This window comes from Nelumbo nucifera, chromosome 4, assembly GCF_055504915.1.
Source record: "Nelumbo nucifera cultivar China Antique chromosome 4, China Antique-T2T, whole genome shotgun sequence".
In the NCBI taxonomy this organism is placed as follows: Eukaryota; Viridiplantae; Streptophyta; class Magnoliopsida; order Proteales; family Nelumbonaceae; genus Nelumbo; species Nelumbo nucifera.
Window position 1 is genome coordinate 52,417,501 of NC_142652.1, and position 23,476 is coordinate 52,440,976.

Genomic DNA, 23,476 nt, shown 5'->3' on the forward strand with positions numbered 1-23,476 from the left:
CTCCCAGAAACAACAAATGGAATTTGCAAATACAAATCAAAATAAAATATTAATAAAATTGGGGTGCAACACGAGGACCTCCCAGGAGGTCACCCATCCTAGTACTACTCTCGCCCAAACACGCATAACTTCGGAGTTCTGATGGGATCCGGTGCATTAGTGCTGGTATGATCGCACCCGTTTAATTCATGCTCGCTTAGATCTTTATGCACTATCTTGCTCCCCTCCATTAATTGTTTTAGACTTGAAAAAAACTGTGTATGCAGCCTTCCTCCCTTGGTAACCGTGCACAAGCTCTTACGTGAGCAGAGTGTTTGCTTTTTAGATCTGCCGCACCCCCGGATAGATGCAATACTATCGCGGGGCCCACAATGCACGACGAATGCCAAAAGCCCGGTTTTTTCACGGTTCCCATTCAGTAATGACAATCGTGCCGCAAATGGTCCGAGTATCCGGCGCGTTGTTTGCGTTTGTCTCGCCGAAACGACAAATGGAATTTGCAAATACGATATCGAAATAAAATATTAATAAAATTGGGGTGCAACACGAGGACTTCCCAGGAGGTCACCCATCCTAGGACTACTCCCGCCCATGCACACTTAACTTCGGAGTTCTGATGGGATCCGGTGCATTAGTGCTGGTATGATCGCACCCGTTTAATTCATGCTCGCTTAGATCTTTATGCACTATCTTGCTCCCCTCCATTAATTGTTTTAGATTTGAAAAAACTGTGTATGCAGCCTTCCTCCCTTGGTAACCGTGCACAAGCTCCTACGTGAGCAGAGTGTTTGCATTTCAGATCTGCCGCACCCCCGGATAGATGCAATACTATCGCGGGGCCCACAATGCATGACGAATGCCGAAAGCCCGGTTCTTGCATCGTTGCCATTCAGTAATGACGATCGTGCCGCAAATGGTCCGAGTATCCGACGCATTGTTTCCAGTTGTCTCCCAGAAACAACAAATGGAATTTGCAAATACAAATCAAAATAAAATATTAATAAAATTGGGGTGCAACACGAGGACTTCCAAGGAGGTCACCCATCCTAGTACTACTCTCGCCCAAGCACGCTTAACTTCGGAGTTCTGATGGGATCCGGTGCATTAGTGCTGGTATGATCGCACCCGTTTAATTCATGCTCGCTTAGATCTTTATGCACTATCTTGCTCCCCTCCATTAATTGTTTTAGATTTGAAAAAACTGTGTATGCAGCCTTCCTCCCTTGGTAACCGTGCACAAGCTCCTACGTGAGCAGAGTGTTTGTATTTCAGATCTGCCGCACCCCCGGATAGATGCAATACTATCGCGGGGCCCACAATGCATGACGAATGCCGAAAGCCCGGTTCTTGCATCGTTGCCATTCAGTAATGACGATCGTGCCGCAAATGGTCCGAGTATCCGACGCATTGTTTCCAGTTGTCTCCCAGAAACAACAAATGGAATTTGCAAATACAAATCAAAATAAAATATTAATAAAATTGGGGTGCAACACGAGGACTTCCCAGGAGGTCACCCATCCTAGTACTACTCTCGCCCAAGCACGCTTAACTTCGGAGTTCTTATGGGATCCGGTGCATTAGTGCTGGTATGATCGCACCCGTTTAATTCATGCTCGCTTAGATCTTTATGCACTATCTTGCTCCCCTCCATTAATTGTTTTAGACTTGAAAAAAACTGTGTATGCAGAGTTCCTCCCTTGGTAACCGTGCACAAGCTCTTACGTGAGCAGAGTGTTTGCTTTTTAGATCTGCCGCACCCCCGGATAGATGCAATACTATCGCGGGGCCCACAATGCACGACGAATGCCAAAAGCCTGGTTTTTTCACGGTTCCCATTCAGTAATGACAATCGTGCCGCAAATGGTCCGAGTATCCGGCGCGTTGTTTGCGTTTGTCTCGCCGAAACGACAAATGGAATTTGCAAATACGATATCGAAATAAAATATTAATAAAATTGGGGTGCAACACGAGGACTTCCCAGGAGGTCACCCATCCTAGGACTACTCCCGCCCATGCACACTTAACTTCGGAGTTCTGATGGGATCCGATGCATTAGTGCTAGTATGATCGCACCCGCTTAATTCATGCTCGCTTAGATCTTTATGCACTATCTTGCTCCCCTCCATTAATTGTTTTAGACTTGAAAAAACTGTGTATGCAGCCTTCCTCCCTTGGTAACCGTGCACAAGCTCCTACGTGAGCAGAGTGTTTGCTTTTCAGATCTGCCGCACCCCCGGATAGATGCAATACTATCGCGGGGCCCACAATGCACGACGAATGCCAAAAGCCCGGTTTTTGCACGGTTCCCATTCAGTAATGACGATCGTGCCGCAAATTGTCCGAGTATCCGGCGCGTTGTTTGAGTTTGTCTCGCCGAAACGACAAATGGAATTTGCAAATACGATATCGAAATAAAATATTAATAAAATTAGGGTGAAACACAAGGACTTCCGAGGAGGTCACCCATCCTAATACTACTCTCGCCCAAGCACACTTAACTTCGGAGTTCTGATGAGATCCGGTGCATTAGTGCTGGTATGATAGCACCCGTTTAATTCATGCTCGCTTAGATCTTTATGACCTATCTTGCTCCCTTCCATTAATTGTTTTAGATTTGAAAAAAATGTGTATGCAGCCTCTTTCCCTTGGTAACCGTGCACAAGCTCCTACGTGAGCGGAGTGTTTGTTTTTCAGATCTGCCGCACCTCCGGATAGATGCAATAGTATCGCGGGGCCCACAATGCATGACGAATGCCGAAAGCCCGGTTCTTGCATCGTGGCCATTCAGTAATGACGATCGTGCCGCAAATGGTCCGAGTATCCGACGCATTGTTTCCAGTATCTCCCAGAAACAACAAATGGAATTTGCAAAAACAAATCAAAATAAAATATTAATAAAATTGGGGTGCAACACGAGGACTTCCCAGGAGGTCACCCATCCTAGTACTACTCTCGCCCAAGCACTCTTAACTTCAGAGTTCTGATGGGATCCGGTGCATTAGTGCTGGTATGATCGCACCCGTTTAATTCATGCTCGCTTAGATCTTTATGCACTATCTTGCTCCCCTCCATTAATTGTTTTAGACTTGAAAAAACTGTGTATGCAGCCTTCCTCCCTTGGTAACCGTGCACAAGCTCTTACGTGAGCAGAGTGTTTGCTTTTTAGATCTGCCGCACCCCCGGATAGATGCAATACTATCGCGGGGCCCACAATGCACGACGAATGCCAAAAGCCCGGTTTTTGCACGGTTCTCATTCAGTAATGACGATCGTGCCGCAAATGGTCCGAGTATCCGGCGCGTTGTTTGCGTTTGTCTCGCCGAAACGACAAATGGAATTTGCAAATACGATATCGAAATAAAATATTAATAAAATTGGGGTGCAACACGAGGACTTCCCAGGAGGTCACCCATCCTAGGACTACTCCCGCCCATGCACACTTAACTTCGGAGTTCTGATGGGATCCGGTGCATTAGTGCTGGTATGATCGCACCCGTTTAATTCATGCTTGCTTAGATCTTTATGCACTATCTTGCTCCCCTCCATTAATTGTTTTAGATTTGAAAAAACTGTGTATGCAGCCTTCCTCCCTTGGTAACCGTGCACAAGCTCCTACGTGAGCAGAGTGTTTGCATTTCAGATCTGCCGCACCCCCGGATAGATGCAATACTATCGCGGGGCCCACAATGCATGACGAATGCCGAAAGCCCGGTTCTTGCATCGTTGCCATTCAGTAATGACGATCGTGCCGCAAATGGTCCGAGTATCCGACGCATTGTTTGCGTTTGTCTCGCCGAAACGACAAATGGAATTTGCAAATACGATATCGAAATAAAATATTAATAAAATTGGGGTGCAACACGAGGACTTCCAAGGAGGTCACCCATCCTAGGACTACTCCCGCCCATGCACACTTAACTTCGGAGTTCTGATGGGATCCGGTGCATTAGTGCTGGTATGATCGCACCCGTTTAATTCATGCTCGCTTAGATCTTTATGCACTATCTTGCTCCCCTCCATTAATTGTTTTAGATTTGAAAAAACTGTGTATGCAGCCTTCCTCCCTTGGTAACCGTGCACAAGCTCGTACGTGAGCAGAGTGTTTGCATTTCAGATCTGCCGCACCCCCGGATAGATGCAATACTATCGCGGGGCCCACAATGCATGACGAATGCCGAAAGCCCGGTTCTTGCATCGTTGCCATTCAGTAATGACGATCGTGCCGCAAATGGTCCGAGTATCCGACGCATTGTTTCCAGTTGTCTCCCAGAAACAACAAATGGAATTTGCAAATACAAATCAAAATAAAATATTAATAAAATTGGGGTGCAACACGAGGACTTCCCAGGAGGTCACCCATCCTAGTACTACTCTCGCCCAAGCACGCTTAACTTCAGAGTTCTGATGGGATCCGGTGCATTAGTGCTGGTATGATCGCACCCGTTTAATTCATGCTCGCTTAGATCTTTATGCACTATCTTGCTCCCCTCCATTAATTGTTTTAGACTTGAAAAAACTGTGTATGCAGCCTTCCTCCCTTTGTAACCGTGCACAAGCTCTTACGTGAGCAGAGTGTTTGCTTTTTAGATCTGCCGCACCCCCGGATAGATGCAATACTATCGCGGGGCCCACAATGCACGACGAATGCCAAAAGCCCGGTTTTTGCACGGTTCTCATTCAGTAATGACGATCGTGCCGCAAATGGTCCGAGTATCCGGCGCGTTGTTTGCGTTTGTCTCGCCGAAACGACAAATGGAATATGCAAATACGATATCGAAATAAAATATTAATAAAATTGGGGTGCAACACGAGGACTTCCCAGGAGGTCACCCATCCTAGGACTACTCCCGCCCATGCACACTTAACTTCGGAGTTCTGATGGGATCCGGTGCATTAGTGCTGGTATGATCGCACCCGTTTAATTCATGCTCGCTTAGATCTTTATGCACTATCTTGCTCCCCTCCATTAATTGTTTTAGATTTGAAAAAACTGTGTATGCAGCCTTCCTCCCTTGGTAACCGTGCACAAGCTCCTACGTGAGCAGAGTGTTTGCATTTCAGATCTGCCGCACCCCCGGATAGATGCAATACTATCGCGGGGCCCACAATGCATGACGAATGCCGAAAGCCCGGTTCTTGCATCGTTGCCATTCAGTAATGACGATCGTGCCGCAAATGGTCCGAGTATCCGACGCATTGTTTCCAGTTGTCTCCCAGAAACAACAAATGGAATTTGCAAATACAAATCAAAATAAAATATTAATAAAATTGGGGTGCAACACGAGGACTTCCCAGGAGGTCACCCATCCTAGTACTACTCTCGCCCAAGCACGCTTAACTTCGGAGTTCTGATGGGATCCGGTGCATTAGTGCTGGTATGATCGCACCCGTTTAATTCATGCTCGCTTAGATCTTTATGCACTATCTTGTTCCCCTCCATTAATTGTTTTAGATTTGAAAAAACTGTGTATGCAGCCTTCCTCCCTTGGTAACCGTGCACAAGTTCCTACGTGAGCAGAGTGTTTGTATTTCAGATCTGCCGCACCCCCGGATAGATGCAATACTATCGCGGGGCCCACAATGCATGACGAATGCCGAAAGCCCGGTTCTTGCATCGTTGCCATTCAGTAATGACGATCGTGCCGCAAATGGTCCGAGTATCCGACGCATTGTTTCCAGTTGTCTCCCAGAAACAACAAATGGAATTTGCAAATACAAATCAAAATAAAATATTAATAAAATTGGGGTGCAACACGAGGACTTCCCAGGAGGTCACCCATCCTAGTACTACTCTCGCCCAAGCACGCTTAACTTCAGAGTTCTGATGGGATCCGGTGCATTAGTGCTGGTATGATCGCACCCGTTTAATTCATGCTCGCTTAGATCTTTATGCACTATCTTGCTCCCCTCCATTAATTGTTTTAGACTTGAAAAAACTGTGTATGCAGCCTTCCTCCCTTGGTAACCGTGCACAAGCTCTTACGTGAGCAGAGTGTTTGCTTTTTAGATCTGCCGCACCCCCGGATAGATGCAATACTATCGCGGGGCCCACAATGCACGACGAATGCCAAAAGCCCGGTTTTTGCACGGTTCTCATTCAGTAATGACGATCGTGCCGCAAATGGTCCGAGTATCCGGCGCGTTGTTTGCGTTTGTCTCGCCGAAACGACAAATGGAATATGCAAATACGATATCGAAATAAAATATTAATAAAATTGGGGTGCAACACGAGGACTTCCCAGGAGGTCACCCATCCTAGGACTACTCCCGCCCATGCACACTTAACTTCGGAGTTCTGATGGGATCCGGTGCATTAGTGCTGGTATGATCGCACCCGTTTAATTCATGCTCGCTTAGATCTTTATGCACTATCTTGCTCCCCTCCATTAATTGTTTTAGATTTGAAAAAACTGTGTATGCAGCCTTCCTCCCTTGGTAACCGTGCACAAGCTCCTACGTGAGCAGAGTGTTTGCATTTCAGATCTGCCGCACCCCCGGATAGATGCAATACTATCGCGGGGCCCACAATGCATGACGAATGCCGAAAGCCCGGTTCTTGCATCGTTGCCATTCAGTAATGACGATCGTGCCGCAAATGGTCCGAGTATCCGACGCATTGTTTCCAGTTGTCTCCCAGAAACAACAAATGGAATTTGCAAATACAAATCAAAATAAAATATTAATAAAATTGGGGTGCAACACGAGGACTTCCCAGGAGGTCACCCATCCTAGTACTACTCTCGCCCAAGCACGCTTAACTTCGGAGTTCTGATGGGATCCGGTGCATTAGTGCTGGTATGATCGCACCCGTTTAATTCATGCTCGCTTAGATCTTTATGCACTATCTTGTTCCCCTCCATTAATTGTTTTAGATTTGAAAAAACTGTGTATGCAGCCTTCCTCCCTTGGTAACCGTGCACAAGTTCCTACGTGAGCAGAGTGTTTGTATTTCAGATCTGCCGCACCCCCGGATAGATGCAATACTATCGCGGGGCCCACAATGCATGACGAATGCCGAAAGCCCGGCTCTTGCATCGTTGCCATTCAGTAATGACGATCGTGCCGCAAATGGTCCGAGTATCCGACGCATTGTTTCCAGTTGTCTCCCAGAAACAACAAATGGAATTTGCAAATACAAATCAAAATAAAATATTAATAAAATTGGGGTGCAACACGAGGACCTCCCAGGAGGTCACCCATCCTAGTACTACTCTCGCCCAAACACGCATAACTTCGGAGTTCTGATGGGATCCGGTGCATTAGTGCTGGTATGATCGCACCCGTTTAATTCATGCTCGCTTAGATCTTTATGCACTATCTTGCTCCCCTCCATTAATTGTTTTAGACTTGAAAAAAACTGTGTATGCAGCCTTCCTCCCTTGGTAACCGTGCACAAGCTCTTACGTGAGCAGAGTGTTTGCTTTTTAGATCTGCCGCACCCCCGGATAGATGCAATACTATCGCGGGGCCCACAATGCACGACGAATGCCAAAAGCCCGGTTTTTTCACGGTTCCCATTCAGTAATGACAATCGTGCCGCAAATGGTCCGAGTATCCGGCGCGTTGTTTGCGTTTGTCTCGCCGAAACGACAAATGGAATTTGCAAATACGATATCGAAATAAAATATTAATAAAATTGGGGTGCAACACGAGGACTTCCCAGGAGGTCACCCATCCTAGGACTACTCCCGCCCATGCACACTTAACTTCGGAGTTCTGATGGGATCCGGTGCATTAGTGCTGGTATGATCGCACCCGTTTAATTCATGCTCGCTTAGATCTTTATGCACTATCTTGCTCCCCTCCATTAATTGTTTTAGATTTGAAAAAACTGTGTATGCAGCCTTCCTCCCTTGGTAACCGTGCACAAGCTCCTACGTGAGCAGAGTGTTTGCATTTCAGATCTGCCGCACCCCCGGATAGATGCAATACTATCGCGGGGCCCACAATGCATGACGAATGCCGAAAGCCCGGTTCTTGCATCGTTGCCATTCAGTAATGACGATCGTGCCGCAAATGGTCCGAGTATCCGACGCATTGTTTCCAGTTGTCTCCCAGAAACAACAAATGGAATTTGCAAATACAAATCAAAATAAAATATTAATAAAATTGGGGTGCAACACGAGGACTTCCAAGGAGGTCACCCATCCTAGTACTACTCTCGCCCAAGCACGCTTAACTTCGGAGTTCTGATGGGATCCGGTGCATTAGTGCTGGTATGATCGCACCCGTTTAATTCATGCTCGCTTAGATCTTTATGCACTATCTTGCTCCCCTCCATTAATTGTTTTAGATTTGAAAAAACTGTGTATGCAGCCTTCCTCCCTTGGTAACCGTGCACAAGCTCCTACGTGAGCAGAGTGTTTGTATTTCAGATCTGCCGCACCCCCGGATAGATGCAATACTATCGCGGGGCCCACAATGCATGACGAATGCCGAAAGCCCGGTTCTTGCATCGTTGCCATTCAGTAATGACGATCGTGCCGCAAATGGTCCGAGTATCCGACGCATTGTTTCCAGTTGTCTCCCAGAAACAACAAATGGAATTTGCAAATACAAATCAAAATAAAATATTAATAAAATTGGGGTGCAACACGAGGACTTCCCAGGAGGTCACCCATCCTAGTACTACTCTCGCCCAAGCACGCTTAACTTCGGAGTTCTTATGGGATCCGGTGCATTAGTGCTGGTATGATCGCACCCGTTTAATTCATGCTCGCTTAGATCTTTATGCACTATCTTGCTCCCCTCCATTAATTGTTTTAGACTTGAAAAAAACTGTGTATGCAGAGTTCCTCCCTTGGTAACCGTGCACAAGCTCTTACGTGAGCAGAGTGTTTGCTTTTTAGATCTGCCGCACCCCCGGATAGATGCAATACTATCGCGGGGCCCACAATGCACGACGAATGCCAAAAGCCTGGTTTTTTCACGGTTCCCATTCAGTAATGACAATCGTGCCGCAAATGGTCCGAGTATCCGGCGCGTTGTTTGCGTTTGTCTCGCCGAAACGACAAATGGAATTTGCAAATACGATATCGAAATAAAATATTAATAAAATTGGGGTGCAACACGAGGACTTCCCAGGAGGTCACCCATCCTAGGACTACTCCCGCCCATGCACACTTAACTTCGGAGTTCTGATGGGATCCGATGCATTAGTGCTAGTATGATCGCACCCGCTTAATTCATGCTCGCTTAGATCTTTATGCACTATCTTGCTCCCCTCCATTAATTGTTTTAGACTTGAAAAAACTGTGTATGCAGCCTTCCTCCCTTGGTAACCGTGCACAAGCTCCTACGTGAGCAGAGTGTTTGCTTTTCAGATCTGCCGCACCCCCGGATAGATGCAATACTATCGCGGGGCCCACAATGCACGACGAATGCCAAAAGCCCGGTTTTTGCACGGTTCCCATTCAGTAATGACGATCGTGCCGCAAATTGTCCGAGTATCCGGCGCGTTGTTTGAGTTTGTCTCGCCGAAACGACAAATGGAATTTGCAAATACGATATCGAAATAAAATATTAATAAAATTAGGGTGAAACACAAGGACTTCCGAGGAGGTCACCCATCCTAATACTACTCTCGCCCAAGCACACTTAACTTCGGAGTTCTGATGAGATCCGGTGCATTAGTGCTGGTATGATAGCACCCGTTTAATTCATGCTCGCTTAGATCTTTATGACCTATCTTGCTCCCTTCCATTAATTGTTTTAGATTTGAAAAAAATGTGTATGCAGCCTCTTTCCCTTGGTAACCGTGCACAAGCTCCTACGTGAGCGGAGTGTTTGTTTTTCAGATCTGCCGCACCTCCGGATAGATGCAATAGTATCGCGGGGCCCACAATGCATGACGAATGCCGAAAGCCCGGTTCTTGCATCGTGGCCATTCAGTAATGACGATCGTGCCGCAAATGGTCCGAGTATCCGACGCATTGTTTCCAGTATCTCCCAGAAACAACAAATGGAATTTGCAAAAACAAATCAAAATAAAATATTAATAAAATTGGGGTGCAACACGAGGACTTCCCAGGAGGTCACCCATCCTAGTACTACTCTCGCCCAAGCACTCTTAACTTCAGAGTTCTGATGGGATCCGGTGCATTAGTGCTGGTATGATCGCACCCGTTTAATTCATGCTCGCTTAGATCTTTATGCACTATCTTGCTCCCCTCCATTAATTGTTTTAGACTTGAAAAAACTGTGTATGCAGCCTTCCTCCCTTGGTAACCGTGCACAAGCTCTTACGTGAGCAGAGTGTTTGCTTTTTAGATCTGCCGCACCCCCGGATAGATGCAATACTATCGCGGGGCCCACAATGCACGACGAATGCCAAAAGCCCGGTTTTTGCACGGTTCTCATTCAGTAATGACGATCGTGCCGCAAATGGTCCGAGTATCCGGCGCGTTGTTTGCGTTTGTCTCGCCGAAACGACAAATGGAATTTGCAAATACGATATCGAAATAAAATATTAATAAAATTGGGGTGCAACACGAGGACTTCCCAGGAGGTCACCCATCCTAGGACTACTCCCGCCCATGCACACTTAACTTCGGAGTTCTGATGGGATCCGGTGCATTAGTGCTGGTATGATCGCACCCGTTTAATTCATGCTTGCTTAGATCTTTATGCACTATCTTGCTCCCCTCCATTAATTGTTTTAGATTTGAAAAAACTGTGTATGCAGCCTTCCTCCCTTGGTAACCGTGCACAAGCTCCTACGTGAGCAGAGTGTTTGCATTTCAGATCTGCCGCACCCCCGGATAGATGCAATACTATCGCGGGGCCCACAATGCATGACGAATGCCGAAAGCCCGGTTCTTGCATCGTTGCCATTCAGTAATGACGATCGTGCCGCAAATGGTCCGAGTATCCGACGCATTGTTTCCAGTTGTCTCCCAGAAACAACAAATGGAATTTGCAAATACAAATCAAAATAAAATATTAATAAAATTGGGGTGCAACACGAGGACTTCCCAGGAGGTCACCCATCCTAGTACTACTCTCGCCCAAGCACGCTTAACTTCGGAGTTCTGATGGGATCCGGTGCATTAGTGCTGGTATGATCGCACCCGTTTAATTCATGCTCGCTTAGATCTTTATGCACTATCTTGCTCCCCTCCATTAATTGTTTTAGATTTGAAAAAACTGTGTATGCAGCCTTCCTCCCTTGGTAACCGTGCACAAGCTCCTACGTGAGCAGAGTGTTTGCATTTCAGATCTGCCGCACCCCCGGATAGATGCAATACTATCGCGGGGCCCACAATGCATGACGAATGCCGAAAGCCCGGTTCTTGCATCGTTGCCATTCAGTAATGACGATCGTGCCGCAAATGGTCCGAGTATCCGACGCATTGTTTCCAGTTGTCTCCCAGAAACAACAAATGGAATTTGCAAATACAAATCAAAATAAAATATTAATAAAATTGGGGTGCAACACGAGGACTTCCCAGGAGGTCACCCATCCTAGTACTACTCTCGCCCAAGCACGCTTAACTTCGGAGTTCTTATGGGATCCGGTGCATTAGTGCTGGTATGATCGCACCCGTTTAATTCATGCTCGCTTAGATCTTTATGCACTATCTTGCTCCCCTCCATTAATTGTTTTAGATTTGAAAAAACTGTGTATGCAGCCTTCCTCCCTTGGTAACCGTGCACAAGTTCCTACGTGAGCAGAGTGTTTGTATTTCAGATCTGCCGCACCCCCGGATAGATGCAATACTATCGCGGGGCCCACAATGCATGACGAATGCCGAAAGCCCGGTTCTTGCATCGTTGCCATTCAGTAATGACGATCGTGCCGCAAATGGTCCGAGTATCCGACGCATTGTTTCCAGTTGTCTCCCAGAAACAACAAATGGAATTTGCAAATACAAATCAAAATAAAATATTAATAAAATTGGGGTGCAACACGAGGACTTCCCAGGAGGTCACCCATCCTAGTACTACTCTCGCCCAAGCACGCTTAACTTCGGAGTTCTGATGGGATCCGGTGCATTAGTGCTGGTATGATCGCACCCGTTTGATTCATGCTCGCTTAGATCTTTATGCACTATCTTGCTCCCCTCCATTAATTGTTTTAGACTTGAAAAAAACAGTGTATGCAGCCTTCCTCCCTTGGTAACCGTGCACAAGCTCTTACGTGAGCAGAGTGTTTGCTTTTTAGATCTGCCGCACCCCCGGATAGATGCAATACTATCGCGGGGCCCACAATGCACGACGAATGACAAAAGCCCGGTTTTTTCACGGTTCCCATTCAGTAATGACAATCGTGCCGCAAATGGTCCGAGTATCCGGCGCGTTGTTTGCGTTTGTCTCGCCGAAACGACAAATGGAATTTGCAAATACGATATCGAAATAAAATATTAATAAAATTGGGGTTCAACACGAGGACTTCCCAGGAGGTCACCCATCCTAGGACTACTCCCGCCCATGCACACTTAACTTCGGAGTTCTGATGGGATCCGGTGCATTAGTGCTGGTATGATCGCACCCGTTTAATTCATGCTCGCTTAGATCTTTATGCACTATCTTGCTCCCCTCCATTAATTGTTTTAGATTTGAAAAAACTGTGTATGCAGCCTTCCTCCCTTGGTAACCGTGCACAAGCTCGTACGTGAGCAGAGTGTTTGCATTTCAGATCTGCCGCACCCCCGGATAGATGCAATACTATCGCGGGGCCCACAATGCATGACGAATGCCGAAAGCCCGGTTCTTGCATCGTTGCCATTCAGTAATGACGATCGTGCCGCAAATGGTCCGAGTATCCGACGCATTGTTTCCAGTTGTCTCCCAGAAACAACAAATGGAATTTGCAAATACAAATCAAAATAAAATATTAATAAAATTGGGGTGCAACACGAGGACTTCCAAGGAGGTCACCCATCCTAGTACTACTCTCGCCCAAGCACGCTTAACTTCGGAGTTCTGATGGGATCCGGTGCATTAGTGCTGGTATGATCGCACCCGTTTAATTCATGCTCGCTTAGATCTTTATGCACTATCTTGCTCCCCTCCATTAATTGTTTTAGATTTGAAAAAACTGTGTATGCAGCCTTCCTCCCTTGGTAACCGTGCACAAGCTCCTACGTGAGCAGAGTGTTTGTATTTCAGATCTGCCGCACCCCCGGATAGATGCAATACTATCGCGGGGCCCACAATGCATGACGAATGCCGAAAGCCCGGTTCTTGCATCGTTGCCATTCAGTAATGACGATCGTGCCGCAAATGGTCCGAGTATCCGACGCATTGTTTCCAGTTGTCTCCCAGAAACAACAAATGGAATTTGCAAATACAAATCAAAATAAAATATTAATAAAATTGGGGTGCAACACGAGGACTTCCCAGGAGGTCACCCATCCTAGTACTACTCTCGCCCAAGCACGCTTAACTTCGGACTTCTTATGGGATCCGGTGCATTAGTGCTGGTATGATCGCACCCGTTTAATTCATGCTCGCTTAGATCTTTATGCACTATCTTGCTCCCCTCCATTAATTGTTTTAGACTTGAAAAAAACTGTGTATGCAGCCTTCCTCCCTTGGTAACCGTGCACAAGCTCTTACGTGAGCAGAGTGTTTGCTTTTTAGATCTGCCGCACCCCCGGATAGATGCAATACTATCGCGGGGCCCACAATGCACGACGAATGCCTAAAGCCTGGTTTTTTCACGGTTCCCATTCAGTAATGACAATCGTGCCGCAAATGGTCCGAGTATCCGGCGCGTTGTTTGCGTTTGTCTCGCCGAAACGACAAATGGAATTTGCAAATACGATATCGAAATAAAATATTAATAAAATTGGGGTGCAACACGAGGACTTCCCAGGAGGTCACCCATCCTAGGACTACTCCCGCCCATGCACGCTTAACTTCGGAGTTCTGATGGGATCCGGTGCATTAGTGCTGGTATGATCGCACCCGTTTAATTCATGCTCGCTTAGATCTTTATGCACTATCTTGCTCCCCTCCATTAATTGTTTTAGATTTGAAAAAACTGTGTATGCAGCCTTCCTCCCTTGGTAACCGTGCACAAGCTCCTACGTGAGCAGAGTGTTTGTATTTCAGATCTGCCGCAACCCCGGATAGATGCAATACTATCGCGGGGCCCACAATGCATGACGAATGCCGAAAGCCCGGTTCTTGCATCGTTGCCATTCAGTAATGACGATCGTGCCGCAAATGGTCCGAGTATCCGACGCATTGTTTCCAGTTGTCTCCCAGAAACAACAAATGGAATTTGCAAATACAAATCAAAATAAAATATTAATAAAATTGGGGTGCAACACGAGGACTTCCCAGGAGGTCACCCATCCTAGTACTACTCTCGCCCAAGCACGCTTAACTTCGGAGTTCTTATGGGATCCGGTGCATTAGTGCTGGTATGATCGCACCCGTTTAATTCATGCTCGCTTAGATCTTTATGCACTATCTTGCTCCCCTCCATTAATTGTTTTAGACTTGAAAAAAACTGTGTATGCAGCCTTCCTCCCTTGGTAACCGTGCACAAGCTCTTACGTGAGCAGAGTGTTTGCTTTTTAGATCTGCCGCACCCCCGGATAGATGCAATACTATCGCGGGGCCCACAATGCACGACGAATGCCAAAAGCCTGGTTTTTTCACGGTTCCCATTCAGTAATGACAATCGTGCCGCAAATGGTCCGAGTATCCGGCGCGTTGTTTGCGTTTGTCTCGCCGAAACGACAAATGGAATTTGCAAATACGATATCGAAATAAAATATTAATAAAATTGGGGTGCAACACGAGGACTTCCCAGGAGGTCACCCATCCTAGGACTACTCCCGCCCATGCACACTTAACTTCGGAGTTCTGATGGGATCCGATGCATTAGTGCTAGTATGATCGCACCCGCTTAATTCATGCTCGCTTAGATCTTTATGCACTATCTTGCTCCCCTCCATTAATTGTTTTAGACTTGAAAAAACTGTGTATGCAGCCTTCCTCCCTTGGTAACCGTGCACAAGCTCCTACGTGAGCAGAGTGTTTGCTTTTCAGATCTGCCGCACCCCCGGATAGATGCAATACTATCGCGGGGCCCACAATGCACGACGAATGCCGAAAGCCCGGTTCTTGCATCGTTGCCATTCAGTAATGACGATCGTGCCGCAAATGGTCCGAGTATCCGACGCATTGTTTCCAGTTGTCTCCCAGAAACAACAAATGGAATCACCCATCCTAGTACTACTCTCGCCCAAGCACGCTTAACTTCGGAGTTCTGATGGGATCCGGTGCATTAGTGCTGGTATGATCGCACCCGTTTAATTCATGCTCGCTTAGATCTTTATGCACTATCTTGCTCCCCTCCATTAATTGTTTTAGACTTGAAAAAAACTGTGTATGCAGCCTTCCTCCCTTGGTAACCGTGTACAAGCTCTTACGTGAGCAGAGTGTTTGCTTTTTAGATCTGCCGCACCCCCGGATAGATGCAATACTATCGCGGGGCCCACAATGCACGACGAATGCCAAAAGCCCGGTTTTTTCACGGTTCCCATTCAGTAATGACAATCGTGCCGCAAATGGTCCGAGTATCCGGCGCGTTGTTTGCGTTTGTCTCGCCGAAACGACAAATGGAATTTGCAAATACGATATCGAAATAAAATATTAATAAAATTGGGGTGCAACACGAGGACTTCCCAGGAGGTCACCCATCCTAGGACTACTCCCGCCCATGCACACTTAACTTGGGAGTTCTGATGGGATCCGGTGCATTAGTGCTGGTATGATCGCACCCGTTTAATTCATGCTCGCTTAGATCTTTATGCACTATCTTGCTCCCCTCCATTAATTGTTTTAGATTTGATAAAACTGTGTATGCAGCTTTCCTCCCTTGGTAACCGTGCACAAGCTCCTACGTGAGCAGAGTGTTTGCATTTCAGATCTGCCGCACCCCCGGATAGATGCAATACTATCGCGGGGCCCACAATGCATGACGAATGCCGAAAGCCCGGTTCTTGCATCGTTGCCATTCAGTAATGACGATCGTGCCGCAAATGGTCCGAGTATCCGACGCATTGTTTCCAGTTGTCTCCCAGAAACAACAAATGGAATTTGCAAATACAAATCAAAATAAAATATTAATAAAATTGGGGTGCAACACGAGGACTTCCCAGGAGGTCACCCATCCTAGTACTACTCTCGCCCAAGCACGCTTAACTTCGGAGTTCTGCTGGGATCCGGTGCATTAGTGCTGGTATGATCGCACCCGTTTAATTCATGCTCGCTTAGATCTTTATGCACTATTTTGCTCCCCTCCATTAATTGTTTTAGACTTGAAAAAACTGTGTATGCAGCCTTCCTCCCTTGGTAACCGTGCACAAGCTCTTACGTGAGCAGAGTGTTTGCTTTTTAGATCTGCCGCACCCCCGGATAGATGCAATACTATCGCGTGGCCCACAATGCATGACGAATGCCGAAAGCCCGGTTCTTGCATCGTTGCCATTCAGTAATGACGATCGTGCCGCAAATGGTCCGAGTATCCGACGCATTGTTTCCAGTTGTCTCCCAGAAACAACAAATGGAATTTGCAAATACAAATCAAAATAAAATATTAATAAAATTGGGGTGCAACACGAGGACTTCCCAGGAGGTCACCCATCCTAGTACTACTCTCGCCCAAGCACGCTTAACTTCGGAGTTCTGATGGGATCCGGTGCATTAGTGCTGGTATGATCGCACCCGTTTAATTCATGCTCGCTTAGATCTTTATGCACTATCTTGCTCCCCTCCATTAATTGTTTTAGACTTGAAAAAAACTGTGTATGCAGCCTTCCTCCCTTGGTAACCGTGCACAAGCTCTTACGTGAGCAGAGTGTTTGCTTTTTAGATCTGCCGCACCCCCGGATAGATGCAATACTATCGCGGGGCCCACAATGCACGACGAATGCCAAAAGCCCGGTTTTTTCACGGTTCCCATTCAGTAATGACAATCGTGCCGCAAATGGTCCGAGTATCCGGCGCGTTGTTTGCGTTTGTCTCGCCGAAACGACAAATGGAATTTGCAAATACGATATCGAAATAAAATATTAATAAAATTGGGGTGCAACACGAGGACTTCCCAGGAGGTCACCCATCCTAGGACTACTCCCGCCCATGCACACTTAACTTCGGAGTTCTGATGGGATCCGGTGCATTAGTGCTGGTATGATCGCACCCGTTTAATTCATGCTCGCTTAGATCTTTATGCACTATCTTGCTCCCCTCCATTAATTGTTTTAGATTTGAAAAAACTGTGTATGCAGCCTTCCTCCCTTGGTAACCGTGCACAAGCTCCTACGTGAGCAGAGTGTTTGCATTTCAGATCTGCCGCACCCCCGGATAGATGCAATACTATCGCGGGGCCCACAATGCATGACGAATGCCGAAAGCCCGGTTCTTGCATCGTTGCCATTCAGTAATGACGATCGTGCCGCAAATGGTCCGAGTATCCGACGCATTGTTTCCAGTTGTCTCCCAGAAACAACAAATGGAATTTGCAAATACAAATCAAAATAAAATATTAATAAAATTGGGGTGCAACACGAGGACTTCCAAGGAGGTCACCCATCCTAGTACTACTCTCGCCCAAGCACGCTTAACTTCGGAGTTCTGATGGGATCCGGTGCATTAGTGCTGGTATGATCGCACCCGTTTAATTCATGCTCGCTTAGATCTTTATGCACTATCTTGCTCCCCTCCATTAATTGTTTTAGATTTGAAAAAACAGTGTATGCAGCCTTCCTCCCTTGGTAACCGTGCACAAGCTCCTACGTGAGCAGAGTGTTTGTATTTCAGATCTGCCGCACCCCCGGATAGATGCAATACTATCGCGGGGCCCACAATGCATGACGAATGCCGAAAGCCCGGTTCTTGCATCGTTGCCATTCAGTAATGACGATCGTGTCGCAAATGGTCCGAGTATCCGACGCATTGTTTCCAGTTGTCTCCCAGAAACAACAAATGGAATTTGCAAATACAAATCAAAATAAAATATTAATAAAATTGGGGTGCAACACGAGGACTTCCCAGGAGGTCACCCATCCTAGTACTACTCTCGCCCAAGCACGCTTAACTTCGGAGTTCTTATGGGATCCGGTGCATTAGTGCTGGTATGATCGCACCCGTTTAATTCATGCTCGCTTAGATCTTTATCCACTATCTTGCTCCCCTCCATTAATTGTTTTAGACTTGAAAAAAACTGTGTATGCAGCCTTCCTCCCTTGGTAACCGTGCACAAGCTCTTACGTGAGCAGAGTGTTTGCTTTTTAGATCTGCCGCACCCCCGGATAGATGCAATACTATCGCGGGGCCCACAATGCACGACGAATGCCAAAAGCCTGGTTTTTTCACGGTTCCCATTCAGTAATGACAATCGTACCGCAAATGGTCCGAGTATCCGGCGCGTTGTTTGCGTTTGTCTCGCCGAAACGACAAATGGAATTTGCAAATACGATATCGAAATAAAATATTAATAAAATTGGGGTGCAACACGAGGACTTCCCAGGAGGTCACCCATCCTAGGACTACTCCCGCCCATGCACACTTAACTTCGGAGTTTTGATGGGATCCGATGCATTAGTGCTAGTATGATCGCACCCGCTTAATTCATGCTCGCTTAGATCTTTATGCACTATCTTGCTCCCCTCCATTAATTGTTTTAGACTTGAAAAAACTGTGTATGCAGCCTTCCTCCCTTGGTAACCGTGCACAAGCTCCTACGTAAGCAGAGTGTTTGCTTTTCAGATCTGTCGCACCCCCGGATAGATGCAATACTATCGCGGGGCCCACAATGCACGACGAATGCCAAAAGCCCGGTTTTTGCACGGTTCCCATTCAGTAATGACGATCGTGCCGCAAATGGTCCGAGTATCCGGCGCGTTGTTTGAGTTTGTCTCGCCGAAACGACAAATGGAATTTGCAAATACGATATCGAAATAAAATATTAATAAAATTAGGGTGAAACACAAGGACTTCCGAGGAGGTCACCCATCCTAATACTACTCTCGCCCAAGCACACTTAACTTCGGAGTTCTGATGGGATCCGGTGCATTAGTGCTGGTATGATCGCACCCGTTTAATTCATGCTCGCTTAGATCTTTATGCACTATCTTGCTCCCCTCCATTAATTGTTTTAGATTTGAAAAAACTGTGTATGCAGCCTTCCTCCCTTGGTAACCGTGCACAAGCTCCTACGTGAGCAGAGTGTTTGCTTTTCAGATCTGCCGCACCCCCGGATAGATGCAATACTATCGCGGGGCCCACAATGCACGACGAATGCCGAAAGCCCGGTTCTTGCATCGTTGCCATTCAGTAATGACGATCGTGCCGCAAATGGTCCGAGTATCCGACGCATTGTTTCCAGTTGTCTCCCAGAAACAACAAATGGAATCACCCATCCTAGTACTACTCTCGCCCAAGCACGCTTAACTTCGGAGTTCTGATGGGATCCGGTGCATTAGTGCTGGTATGATCGCACCCGTTTAATTCATGCTCGCTTAGATCTTTATGCACTATCTTGCTCCCCTCCATTAATTGTTTTAGACTTGAAAAAAACTGTGTATGCAGCCTTCCTCCCTTGGTAACCGTGTACAAGCTCTTACGTGAGCAGAGTGTTTGCTTTTTAGATCTGCCGCACCCCCGGATAGATGCAATACTATCGCGGGGCCCACAATGCACGACGAATGCCAAAAGCCCGGTTTTTTCACGGTTCCCATTCAGTAATGACAATCGTGCCGCAAATGGTCCGAGTATCCGGCGCGTTGTTTGCGTTTGTCTCGCCGAAACGACAAATGGAATTTGCAAATACGATATCGAAATAAAATATTAATAAAATTGGGGTGCAACACGAGGACTTCCCAGGAGGTCACCCATCCTAGGACTACTCCCGCCCATGCACACTTAACTTCGGAGTTCTGATGGGATCCGGTGCATTAGTGCTGGTATGATCGCACCCGTTTAATTCATGCTCGCTTAGATCTTTATGCACTATCTTGCTCCCCTCCATTAATTGTTTTAGATTTGAAAAAACTGTGTATGCAGCTTTCCTCCCTTGGTAACCGTGCACAAGCTCCTACGTGAGCAGAGTGTTTGCATTTCAGATCTGCCGCACCCCCGGATAGATGCAATACTATCGCGGGGCCCACAATGCATGACGAATGCCGAAAGCCCGGTTCTTGCATCGTTGCCATTCAGTAATGACGATCGTGCCGCAAATGGTCCGAGTATCCGACGCATTGTTTCCAGTTGTCTCCCAGAAACAACAAATGGAATTTGCAAATACAAATCAAAATAAAATATTAATAAAATTGGGGTGCAACACGAGGACTTCCCAGGAGGTCACCCATCCTAGTACTACTCTCGCCCAAGCACGCTTAACTTCGGAGTTCTGCTGGGATCCGGTGCATTAGTGCTGGTATGATCGCACCCGTTTAATTCATGCTCGCTTAGATCTTTATGCACTATCTTGCTCCCCTCCATTAATTGTTTTAGACTTGAAAAAACTGTGTATGCAGCCTTCCTCCCTTGGTAACCGTGCACAAGCTCTTACGTGAGCAGAGTGTTTGCTTTTTAGATCTGCCGCACCCCCGGATAGATGCAATACTATCGCGTGGCCCACAATGCATGACGAATGCCGAAAGCCCGGTTCTTGCATCGTTGCCATTCAGTAATGACGATCGTGCCGCAAATGGTCCGAGTATCCGACGCATTGTTTCCAGTTGTCTCCCAGAAACAACAAATGGAATTTGCAAATACAAATCAAAATAAAATATTAATAAAATTGGGGTGCAACACGAGGACTTCCCAGGAGGTCACCCATCCTAGTACTACTCTCGCCCAAGCACGCTTAACTTCGGAGTTCTGATGGGATCCGATGCATTAGTGCTGGTATGATCGCACGCGTTTAATTCATGCTCGCTTAGATCTTTATGCACTATCTTGCTCCCCTCCATTAATTGTTTTAGACTTGAAAAAAACTGTGTATGCAGCCTTCCTCCCTTGGTAACCGTGCACAAGCTCTTACGTGAGCAGAGTGTTTGCTTTTCAGATCTGCCGCACCCCCGGATAGATGCAATACTATCGCGGGGCCCACAATGCACGACGAATGCCAAAAGCCCGGTTTTTTCACGGTTCCCATTCAGTAATGACAATCGTGCCGCAAATGGTCCGAGTATCCGGCGCGTTGTTTGCGTTTGTCTCGCCGAAACGACAAATGGAATTTGCAAATACGATATCGAAATAAAATATTAATAAAATTGGGGTGCAACACGAGGACTTCACAGGAGGTCACCCATCCTAGGACTACTCCCGCCCATGCACACTTAACTTCGGAGTTCTGATGGGATCCGGTGCATTAGTGCTGGTATGATCGCACCCGTTTAATTCATGCTCGCTTAGATCTTTATGCACTATCTTGCTCCCCTCCATTAATTGTTTTAGATTTGAAAAAACTGTGTATGCAGCCTTCCTCCCTTGGTAACCGTGCACAAGCTCCTACGTGAGCAGAGTGTTTGCATTTCAGATCTGCCGCACCCCCGGATAGATGCAATACTATCGCGGGGCCCACAATGCATGACGAATGCCGAAAGCCCGGTTCTTGCATCGTTGCCATTCAGTAATGACGATCGTGCCGCAAATGGTCCGAGTATCCGACGCATTGTTTCCAGTTGTCTCCCAGAAACAACAAATGGAATTTGCAAATACAAATCAAAATAAAATATTAATAAAATTGGGGTGCAACACGAGGACTTCCAAGGAGGTCACCCATCCTAGTACTACTCTCGCCCAAGTACGCTTAACTTCGGAGTTCTGATGGGATCCGGTGCATTAGTGCTGGTATGATCGCACCCGTTTAATTCATGCTCGCTTAGATCTTTATGCACTATCTTGCTCCCCTCCATTAATTGTTTTAGATTTGAAAAAACTGTGTATGCAGCCTTCCTCCCTTGGTAACCGTGCACAAGCTCCTACGTGAGCAGAGTGTTTGTATTTCAGATCTGCCGCACCCCCGGATAGATGCAATACTATCGCGGGGCCCACAATGCATGACGAATGCCGAAAGCCCGGTTCTTGCATCGTTGCCATTCAGTAATGACGATCGTGCCGCAAATGGTCCGAGTATCCGACGCATTGTTTCCAGTTGTCTCCCAGAGACAACAAATGGAATTTGCAAATACAAATCAAAATAAAATATTAATAAAATTGGGGTGCAACACGAGGACTTCCCAGGAGGTCACCGATCCTAGTACTACTCTCGCCCAAGCACGCTTAACTTCGGAGTTCTTATGGGATCCGGTGCATTAGTGCTGGTATGATCGCACCCGTTTAATTCATGCTCGCTTAGATCTTTATGCACTATCTTGCTCCCCTCCATTAATTGTTTTAGACTTGAAAAAAACTGTGTATGCAGCCTTCCTCCCTTGGTAACCGTGCACAAGCTCTTACGTGAGCAGAGTGTTTGCTTTTTAGATCTGCCGCACCCCCGGATAGATGCAATACTATCGCGGGGCCCACAATGCACGACGAATGCCAAAAGCCTGGTTTTTTCACGGTTCCCATTCAGTAATGACAATCGTGCCGCAAATGGTCCGAGTATCCGGCGCGTTGTTTGCGTTTGTCTCGCCGAAACGACAAATGGAATTTGCAAATACGATATCGAAATAAAATATTAATAAAATTGGGGTGCAACACGAGGACTTCCAAGGAGGTCACCCATCCTAGGACTACTCCCGCCCATGCACACTTAACTTCGGAGTTCTGATGGGATCCGGTGCATTAGTGCTGGTATGATCGCACCCGTTTAATTCATGCTCGCTTAGATCTTTATGCACTATCTTGCTCCCCTCCATTAATTGTTTTAGATTTGAAAAAACTGTGTATGCAGCCTTCCTCCCTTGGTAACCGTGCACAAGCTCCTACGTGAGCAGAGTGTTTGCATTTCAGATCTGCCGCACCCCCGGATAGATGCAATACTATCGCGGGGCCCACAATGCATGACGAATGCCGAAAGCCCGGTTCTTGCATCGTTGCCATTCAGTAATGACGATCGTGCCGCAAATGGTCCGAGTATCCGACGCATTGTTTCCAGTTGTCTCCCAGAAACAACAAATGGAATTTGCAAATACAAATCAAAATAAATTATTAATAAAATTGGGGTACAACACGAGGACTTCCCAGCAGGTCACCCATCCTAGTACTACTCTCGCCCAAGCACGCTTAACTTCGGAGTTCTGATGGGATCCGGTGCATTAGTGCTGGTATGATCGCACCCGTTTAATTCATGCTCGCTTAGATCTTTATGCACTATCTTGCTCCCCTCCATTAATTGTTTTAGACTTGAAAAAAACTGTGTATGCAGCCTTCCTCCCTTGGTAACCGTGCACAAGCTCTTACGTGAGCAGAGTGTTTGCATTTTAGATCTGCCGCACCCCCGGATAGATGCAATACTATCGCGGGGCCCACAATGCACGACGAATGCCAAAAGCCCGGTTTT

At 46.7% G+C, this 23,476-nt stretch overlaps 44 non-coding genes and 4 pseudogenes across 44 annotated transcripts; all 48 read right to left on the reverse strand.

Moving 5' to 3' along the window:
* Window positions 1-60: 60 nt before the first annotated feature.
* LOC148797151 (5S ribosomal RNA) lies at window positions 61-179 on the reverse strand. Its single transcript, XR_016075125.1, has one exon. It is a non-coding gene; the product is annotated as a 5S ribosomal RNA (ribosomal RNA).
* Window positions 180-535: 356 nt separating this feature from the next.
* On the reverse strand, window positions 536-654 carry LOC148797152 (5S ribosomal RNA). The gene has a single exon (XR_016074071.1). It is a non-coding gene; the product is annotated as a 5S ribosomal RNA (ribosomal RNA).
* Window positions 655-1,008: 354 nt separating this feature from the next.
* LOC148797153 (5S ribosomal RNA) lies at window positions 1,009-1,127 on the reverse strand. The gene has a single exon (XR_016071912.1). It is a non-coding gene; the product is annotated as a 5S ribosomal RNA (ribosomal RNA).
* A 354-nt stretch (window positions 1,128-1,481) lies between these two features.
* LOC148797154 (5S ribosomal RNA) lies at window positions 1,482-1,600 on the reverse strand. Its single transcript, XR_016071245.1, has one exon. It is a non-coding gene; the product is annotated as a 5S ribosomal RNA (ribosomal RNA).
* Window positions 1,601-1,956: 356 nt separating this feature from the next.
* LOC148797155 (5S ribosomal RNA) lies at window positions 1,957-2,075 on the reverse strand. The gene has a single exon (XR_016070196.1). It is a non-coding gene; the product is annotated as a 5S ribosomal RNA (ribosomal RNA).
* Window positions 2,076-2,430: 355 nt separating this feature from the next.
* Window positions 2,431-2,549, reverse strand: LOC148797156 (5S ribosomal RNA; annotated as a pseudogene).
* A 353-nt stretch (window positions 2,550-2,902) lies between these two features.
* LOC148797157 (5S ribosomal RNA) lies at window positions 2,903-3,021 on the reverse strand. Its single transcript, XR_016071317.1, has one exon. It is a non-coding gene; the product is annotated as a 5S ribosomal RNA (ribosomal RNA).
* A 355-nt stretch (window positions 3,022-3,376) lies between these two features.
* LOC148797158 (5S ribosomal RNA) lies at window positions 3,377-3,495 on the reverse strand. The gene has a single exon (XR_016074073.1). It is a non-coding gene; the product is annotated as a 5S ribosomal RNA (ribosomal RNA).
* A 355-nt stretch (window positions 3,496-3,850) lies between these two features.
* On the reverse strand, window positions 3,851-3,969 carry LOC148797159 (5S ribosomal RNA). Its single transcript, XR_016069112.1, has one exon. It is a non-coding gene; the product is annotated as a 5S ribosomal RNA (ribosomal RNA).
* A 354-nt stretch (window positions 3,970-4,323) lies between these two features.
* On the reverse strand, window positions 4,324-4,442 carry LOC148797160 (5S ribosomal RNA). The gene has a single exon (XR_016071400.1). It is a non-coding gene; the product is annotated as a 5S ribosomal RNA (ribosomal RNA).
* A 355-nt stretch (window positions 4,443-4,797) lies between these two features.
* Window positions 4,798-4,916, reverse strand: LOC148797161 (5S ribosomal RNA). The gene has a single exon (XR_016074075.1). It is a non-coding gene; the product is annotated as a 5S ribosomal RNA (ribosomal RNA).
* Window positions 4,917-5,270: 354 nt separating this feature from the next.
* Window positions 5,271-5,389, reverse strand: LOC148797162 (5S ribosomal RNA). Its single transcript, XR_016074130.1, has one exon. It is a non-coding gene; the product is annotated as a 5S ribosomal RNA (ribosomal RNA).
* Window positions 5,390-5,743: 354 nt separating this feature from the next.
* On the reverse strand, window positions 5,744-5,862 carry LOC148797163 (5S ribosomal RNA). Its single transcript, XR_016071401.1, has one exon. It is a non-coding gene; the product is annotated as a 5S ribosomal RNA (ribosomal RNA).
* Window positions 5,863-6,217: 355 nt separating this feature from the next.
* Window positions 6,218-6,336, reverse strand: LOC148797164 (5S ribosomal RNA). The gene has a single exon (XR_016074076.1). It is a non-coding gene; the product is annotated as a 5S ribosomal RNA (ribosomal RNA).
* A 354-nt stretch (window positions 6,337-6,690) lies between these two features.
* LOC148797165 (5S ribosomal RNA) lies at window positions 6,691-6,809 on the reverse strand. The gene has a single exon (XR_016074142.1). It is a non-coding gene; the product is annotated as a 5S ribosomal RNA (ribosomal RNA).
* Window positions 6,810-7,163: 354 nt separating this feature from the next.
* On the reverse strand, window positions 7,164-7,282 carry LOC148797166 (5S ribosomal RNA). Its single transcript, XR_016075126.1, has one exon. It is a non-coding gene; the product is annotated as a 5S ribosomal RNA (ribosomal RNA).
* A 356-nt stretch (window positions 7,283-7,638) lies between these two features.
* On the reverse strand, window positions 7,639-7,757 carry LOC148797167 (5S ribosomal RNA). The gene has a single exon (XR_016074077.1). It is a non-coding gene; the product is annotated as a 5S ribosomal RNA (ribosomal RNA).
* Window positions 7,758-8,111: 354 nt separating this feature from the next.
* LOC148797168 (5S ribosomal RNA) lies at window positions 8,112-8,230 on the reverse strand. Its single transcript, XR_016071914.1, has one exon. It is a non-coding gene; the product is annotated as a 5S ribosomal RNA (ribosomal RNA).
* A 354-nt stretch (window positions 8,231-8,584) lies between these two features.
* LOC148797169 (5S ribosomal RNA) lies at window positions 8,585-8,703 on the reverse strand. The gene has a single exon (XR_016071246.1). It is a non-coding gene; the product is annotated as a 5S ribosomal RNA (ribosomal RNA).
* Window positions 8,704-9,059: 356 nt separating this feature from the next.
* On the reverse strand, window positions 9,060-9,178 carry LOC148797170 (5S ribosomal RNA). Its single transcript, XR_016070198.1, has one exon. It is a non-coding gene; the product is annotated as a 5S ribosomal RNA (ribosomal RNA).
* Window positions 9,179-9,533: 355 nt separating this feature from the next.
* Window positions 9,534-9,652, reverse strand: LOC148797171 (5S ribosomal RNA; annotated as a pseudogene).
* A 353-nt stretch (window positions 9,653-10,005) lies between these two features.
* Window positions 10,006-10,124, reverse strand: LOC148797172 (5S ribosomal RNA). Its single transcript, XR_016071318.1, has one exon. It is a non-coding gene; the product is annotated as a 5S ribosomal RNA (ribosomal RNA).
* Window positions 10,125-10,479: 355 nt separating this feature from the next.
* Window positions 10,480-10,598, reverse strand: LOC148797173 (5S ribosomal RNA). The gene has a single exon (XR_016074078.1). It is a non-coding gene; the product is annotated as a 5S ribosomal RNA (ribosomal RNA).
* Window positions 10,599-10,952: 354 nt separating this feature from the next.
* LOC148797174 (5S ribosomal RNA) lies at window positions 10,953-11,071 on the reverse strand. The gene has a single exon (XR_016074154.1). It is a non-coding gene; the product is annotated as a 5S ribosomal RNA (ribosomal RNA).
* Window positions 11,072-11,425: 354 nt separating this feature from the next.
* LOC148797175 (5S ribosomal RNA) lies at window positions 11,426-11,544 on the reverse strand. The gene has a single exon (XR_016071247.1). It is a non-coding gene; the product is annotated as a 5S ribosomal RNA (ribosomal RNA).
* Window positions 11,545-11,898: 354 nt separating this feature from the next.
* On the reverse strand, window positions 11,899-12,017 carry LOC148797176 (5S ribosomal RNA). The gene has a single exon (XR_016074165.1). It is a non-coding gene; the product is annotated as a 5S ribosomal RNA (ribosomal RNA).
* A 356-nt stretch (window positions 12,018-12,373) lies between these two features.
* Window positions 12,374-12,492, reverse strand: LOC148797177 (5S ribosomal RNA). Its single transcript, XR_016070249.1, has one exon. It is a non-coding gene; the product is annotated as a 5S ribosomal RNA (ribosomal RNA).
* A 354-nt stretch (window positions 12,493-12,846) lies between these two features.
* LOC148797178 (5S ribosomal RNA) lies at window positions 12,847-12,965 on the reverse strand. Its single transcript, XR_016071915.1, has one exon. It is a non-coding gene; the product is annotated as a 5S ribosomal RNA (ribosomal RNA).
* A 354-nt stretch (window positions 12,966-13,319) lies between these two features.
* On the reverse strand, window positions 13,320-13,438 carry LOC148797179 (5S ribosomal RNA). The gene has a single exon (XR_016074883.1). It is a non-coding gene; the product is annotated as a 5S ribosomal RNA (ribosomal RNA).
* A 356-nt stretch (window positions 13,439-13,794) lies between these two features.
* On the reverse strand, window positions 13,795-13,913 carry LOC148797180 (5S ribosomal RNA). The gene has a single exon (XR_016072853.1). It is a non-coding gene; the product is annotated as a 5S ribosomal RNA (ribosomal RNA).
* A 354-nt stretch (window positions 13,914-14,267) lies between these two features.
* On the reverse strand, window positions 14,268-14,386 carry LOC148797181 (5S ribosomal RNA). The gene has a single exon (XR_016071248.1). It is a non-coding gene; the product is annotated as a 5S ribosomal RNA (ribosomal RNA).
* Window positions 14,387-14,742: 356 nt separating this feature from the next.
* LOC148797182 (5S ribosomal RNA) lies at window positions 14,743-14,861 on the reverse strand. The gene has a single exon (XR_016070199.1). It is a non-coding gene; the product is annotated as a 5S ribosomal RNA (ribosomal RNA).
* A 762-nt stretch (window positions 14,862-15,623) lies between these two features.
* On the reverse strand, window positions 15,624-15,742 carry LOC148797183 (5S ribosomal RNA). Its single transcript, XR_016070030.1, has one exon. It is a non-coding gene; the product is annotated as a 5S ribosomal RNA (ribosomal RNA).
* Window positions 15,743-16,096: 354 nt separating this feature from the next.
* Window positions 16,097-16,215, reverse strand: LOC148797184 (5S ribosomal RNA). Its single transcript, XR_016072587.1, has one exon. It is a non-coding gene; the product is annotated as a 5S ribosomal RNA (ribosomal RNA).
* A 354-nt stretch (window positions 16,216-16,569) lies between these two features.
* LOC148797185 (5S ribosomal RNA) lies at window positions 16,570-16,688 on the reverse strand. Its single transcript, XR_016074176.1, has one exon. It is a non-coding gene; the product is annotated as a 5S ribosomal RNA (ribosomal RNA).
* A 356-nt stretch (window positions 16,689-17,044) lies between these two features.
* On the reverse strand, window positions 17,045-17,163 carry LOC148797186 (5S ribosomal RNA). Its single transcript, XR_016074081.1, has one exon. It is a non-coding gene; the product is annotated as a 5S ribosomal RNA (ribosomal RNA).
* A 354-nt stretch (window positions 17,164-17,517) lies between these two features.
* LOC148797187 (5S ribosomal RNA) lies at window positions 17,518-17,636 on the reverse strand. Its single transcript, XR_016071916.1, has one exon. It is a non-coding gene; the product is annotated as a 5S ribosomal RNA (ribosomal RNA).
* A 354-nt stretch (window positions 17,637-17,990) lies between these two features.
* On the reverse strand, window positions 17,991-18,109 carry LOC148797188 (5S ribosomal RNA). Its single transcript, XR_016071249.1, has one exon. It is a non-coding gene; the product is annotated as a 5S ribosomal RNA (ribosomal RNA).
* A 356-nt stretch (window positions 18,110-18,465) lies between these two features.
* On the reverse strand, window positions 18,466-18,584 carry LOC148797189 (5S ribosomal RNA; annotated as a pseudogene).
* A 355-nt stretch (window positions 18,585-18,939) lies between these two features.
* On the reverse strand, window positions 18,940-19,058 carry LOC148797190 (5S ribosomal RNA; annotated as a pseudogene).
* Window positions 19,059-19,820: 762 nt separating this feature from the next.
* LOC148797191 (5S ribosomal RNA) lies at window positions 19,821-19,939 on the reverse strand. The gene has a single exon (XR_016074082.1). It is a non-coding gene; the product is annotated as a 5S ribosomal RNA (ribosomal RNA).
* A 354-nt stretch (window positions 19,940-20,293) lies between these two features.
* Window positions 20,294-20,412, reverse strand: LOC148797192 (5S ribosomal RNA). Its single transcript, XR_016072588.1, has one exon. It is a non-coding gene; the product is annotated as a 5S ribosomal RNA (ribosomal RNA).
* A 354-nt stretch (window positions 20,413-20,766) lies between these two features.
* LOC148797193 (5S ribosomal RNA) lies at window positions 20,767-20,885 on the reverse strand. Its single transcript, XR_016074469.1, has one exon. It is a non-coding gene; the product is annotated as a 5S ribosomal RNA (ribosomal RNA).
* A 356-nt stretch (window positions 20,886-21,241) lies between these two features.
* LOC148797194 (5S ribosomal RNA) lies at window positions 21,242-21,360 on the reverse strand. Its single transcript, XR_016075345.1, has one exon. It is a non-coding gene; the product is annotated as a 5S ribosomal RNA (ribosomal RNA).
* A 354-nt stretch (window positions 21,361-21,714) lies between these two features.
* LOC148797195 (5S ribosomal RNA) lies at window positions 21,715-21,833 on the reverse strand. The gene has a single exon (XR_016074562.1). It is a non-coding gene; the product is annotated as a 5S ribosomal RNA (ribosomal RNA).
* Window positions 21,834-22,187: 354 nt separating this feature from the next.
* On the reverse strand, window positions 22,188-22,306 carry LOC148797196 (5S ribosomal RNA). Its single transcript, XR_016075294.1, has one exon. It is a non-coding gene; the product is annotated as a 5S ribosomal RNA (ribosomal RNA).
* A 356-nt stretch (window positions 22,307-22,662) lies between these two features.
* LOC148797197 (5S ribosomal RNA) lies at window positions 22,663-22,781 on the reverse strand. The gene has a single exon (XR_016069113.1). It is a non-coding gene; the product is annotated as a 5S ribosomal RNA (ribosomal RNA).
* A 354-nt stretch (window positions 22,782-23,135) lies between these two features.
* On the reverse strand, window positions 23,136-23,254 carry LOC148797198 (5S ribosomal RNA). Its single transcript, XR_016072979.1, has one exon. It is a non-coding gene; the product is annotated as a 5S ribosomal RNA (ribosomal RNA).
* Window positions 23,255-23,476: the final 222 nt, after the last annotated feature.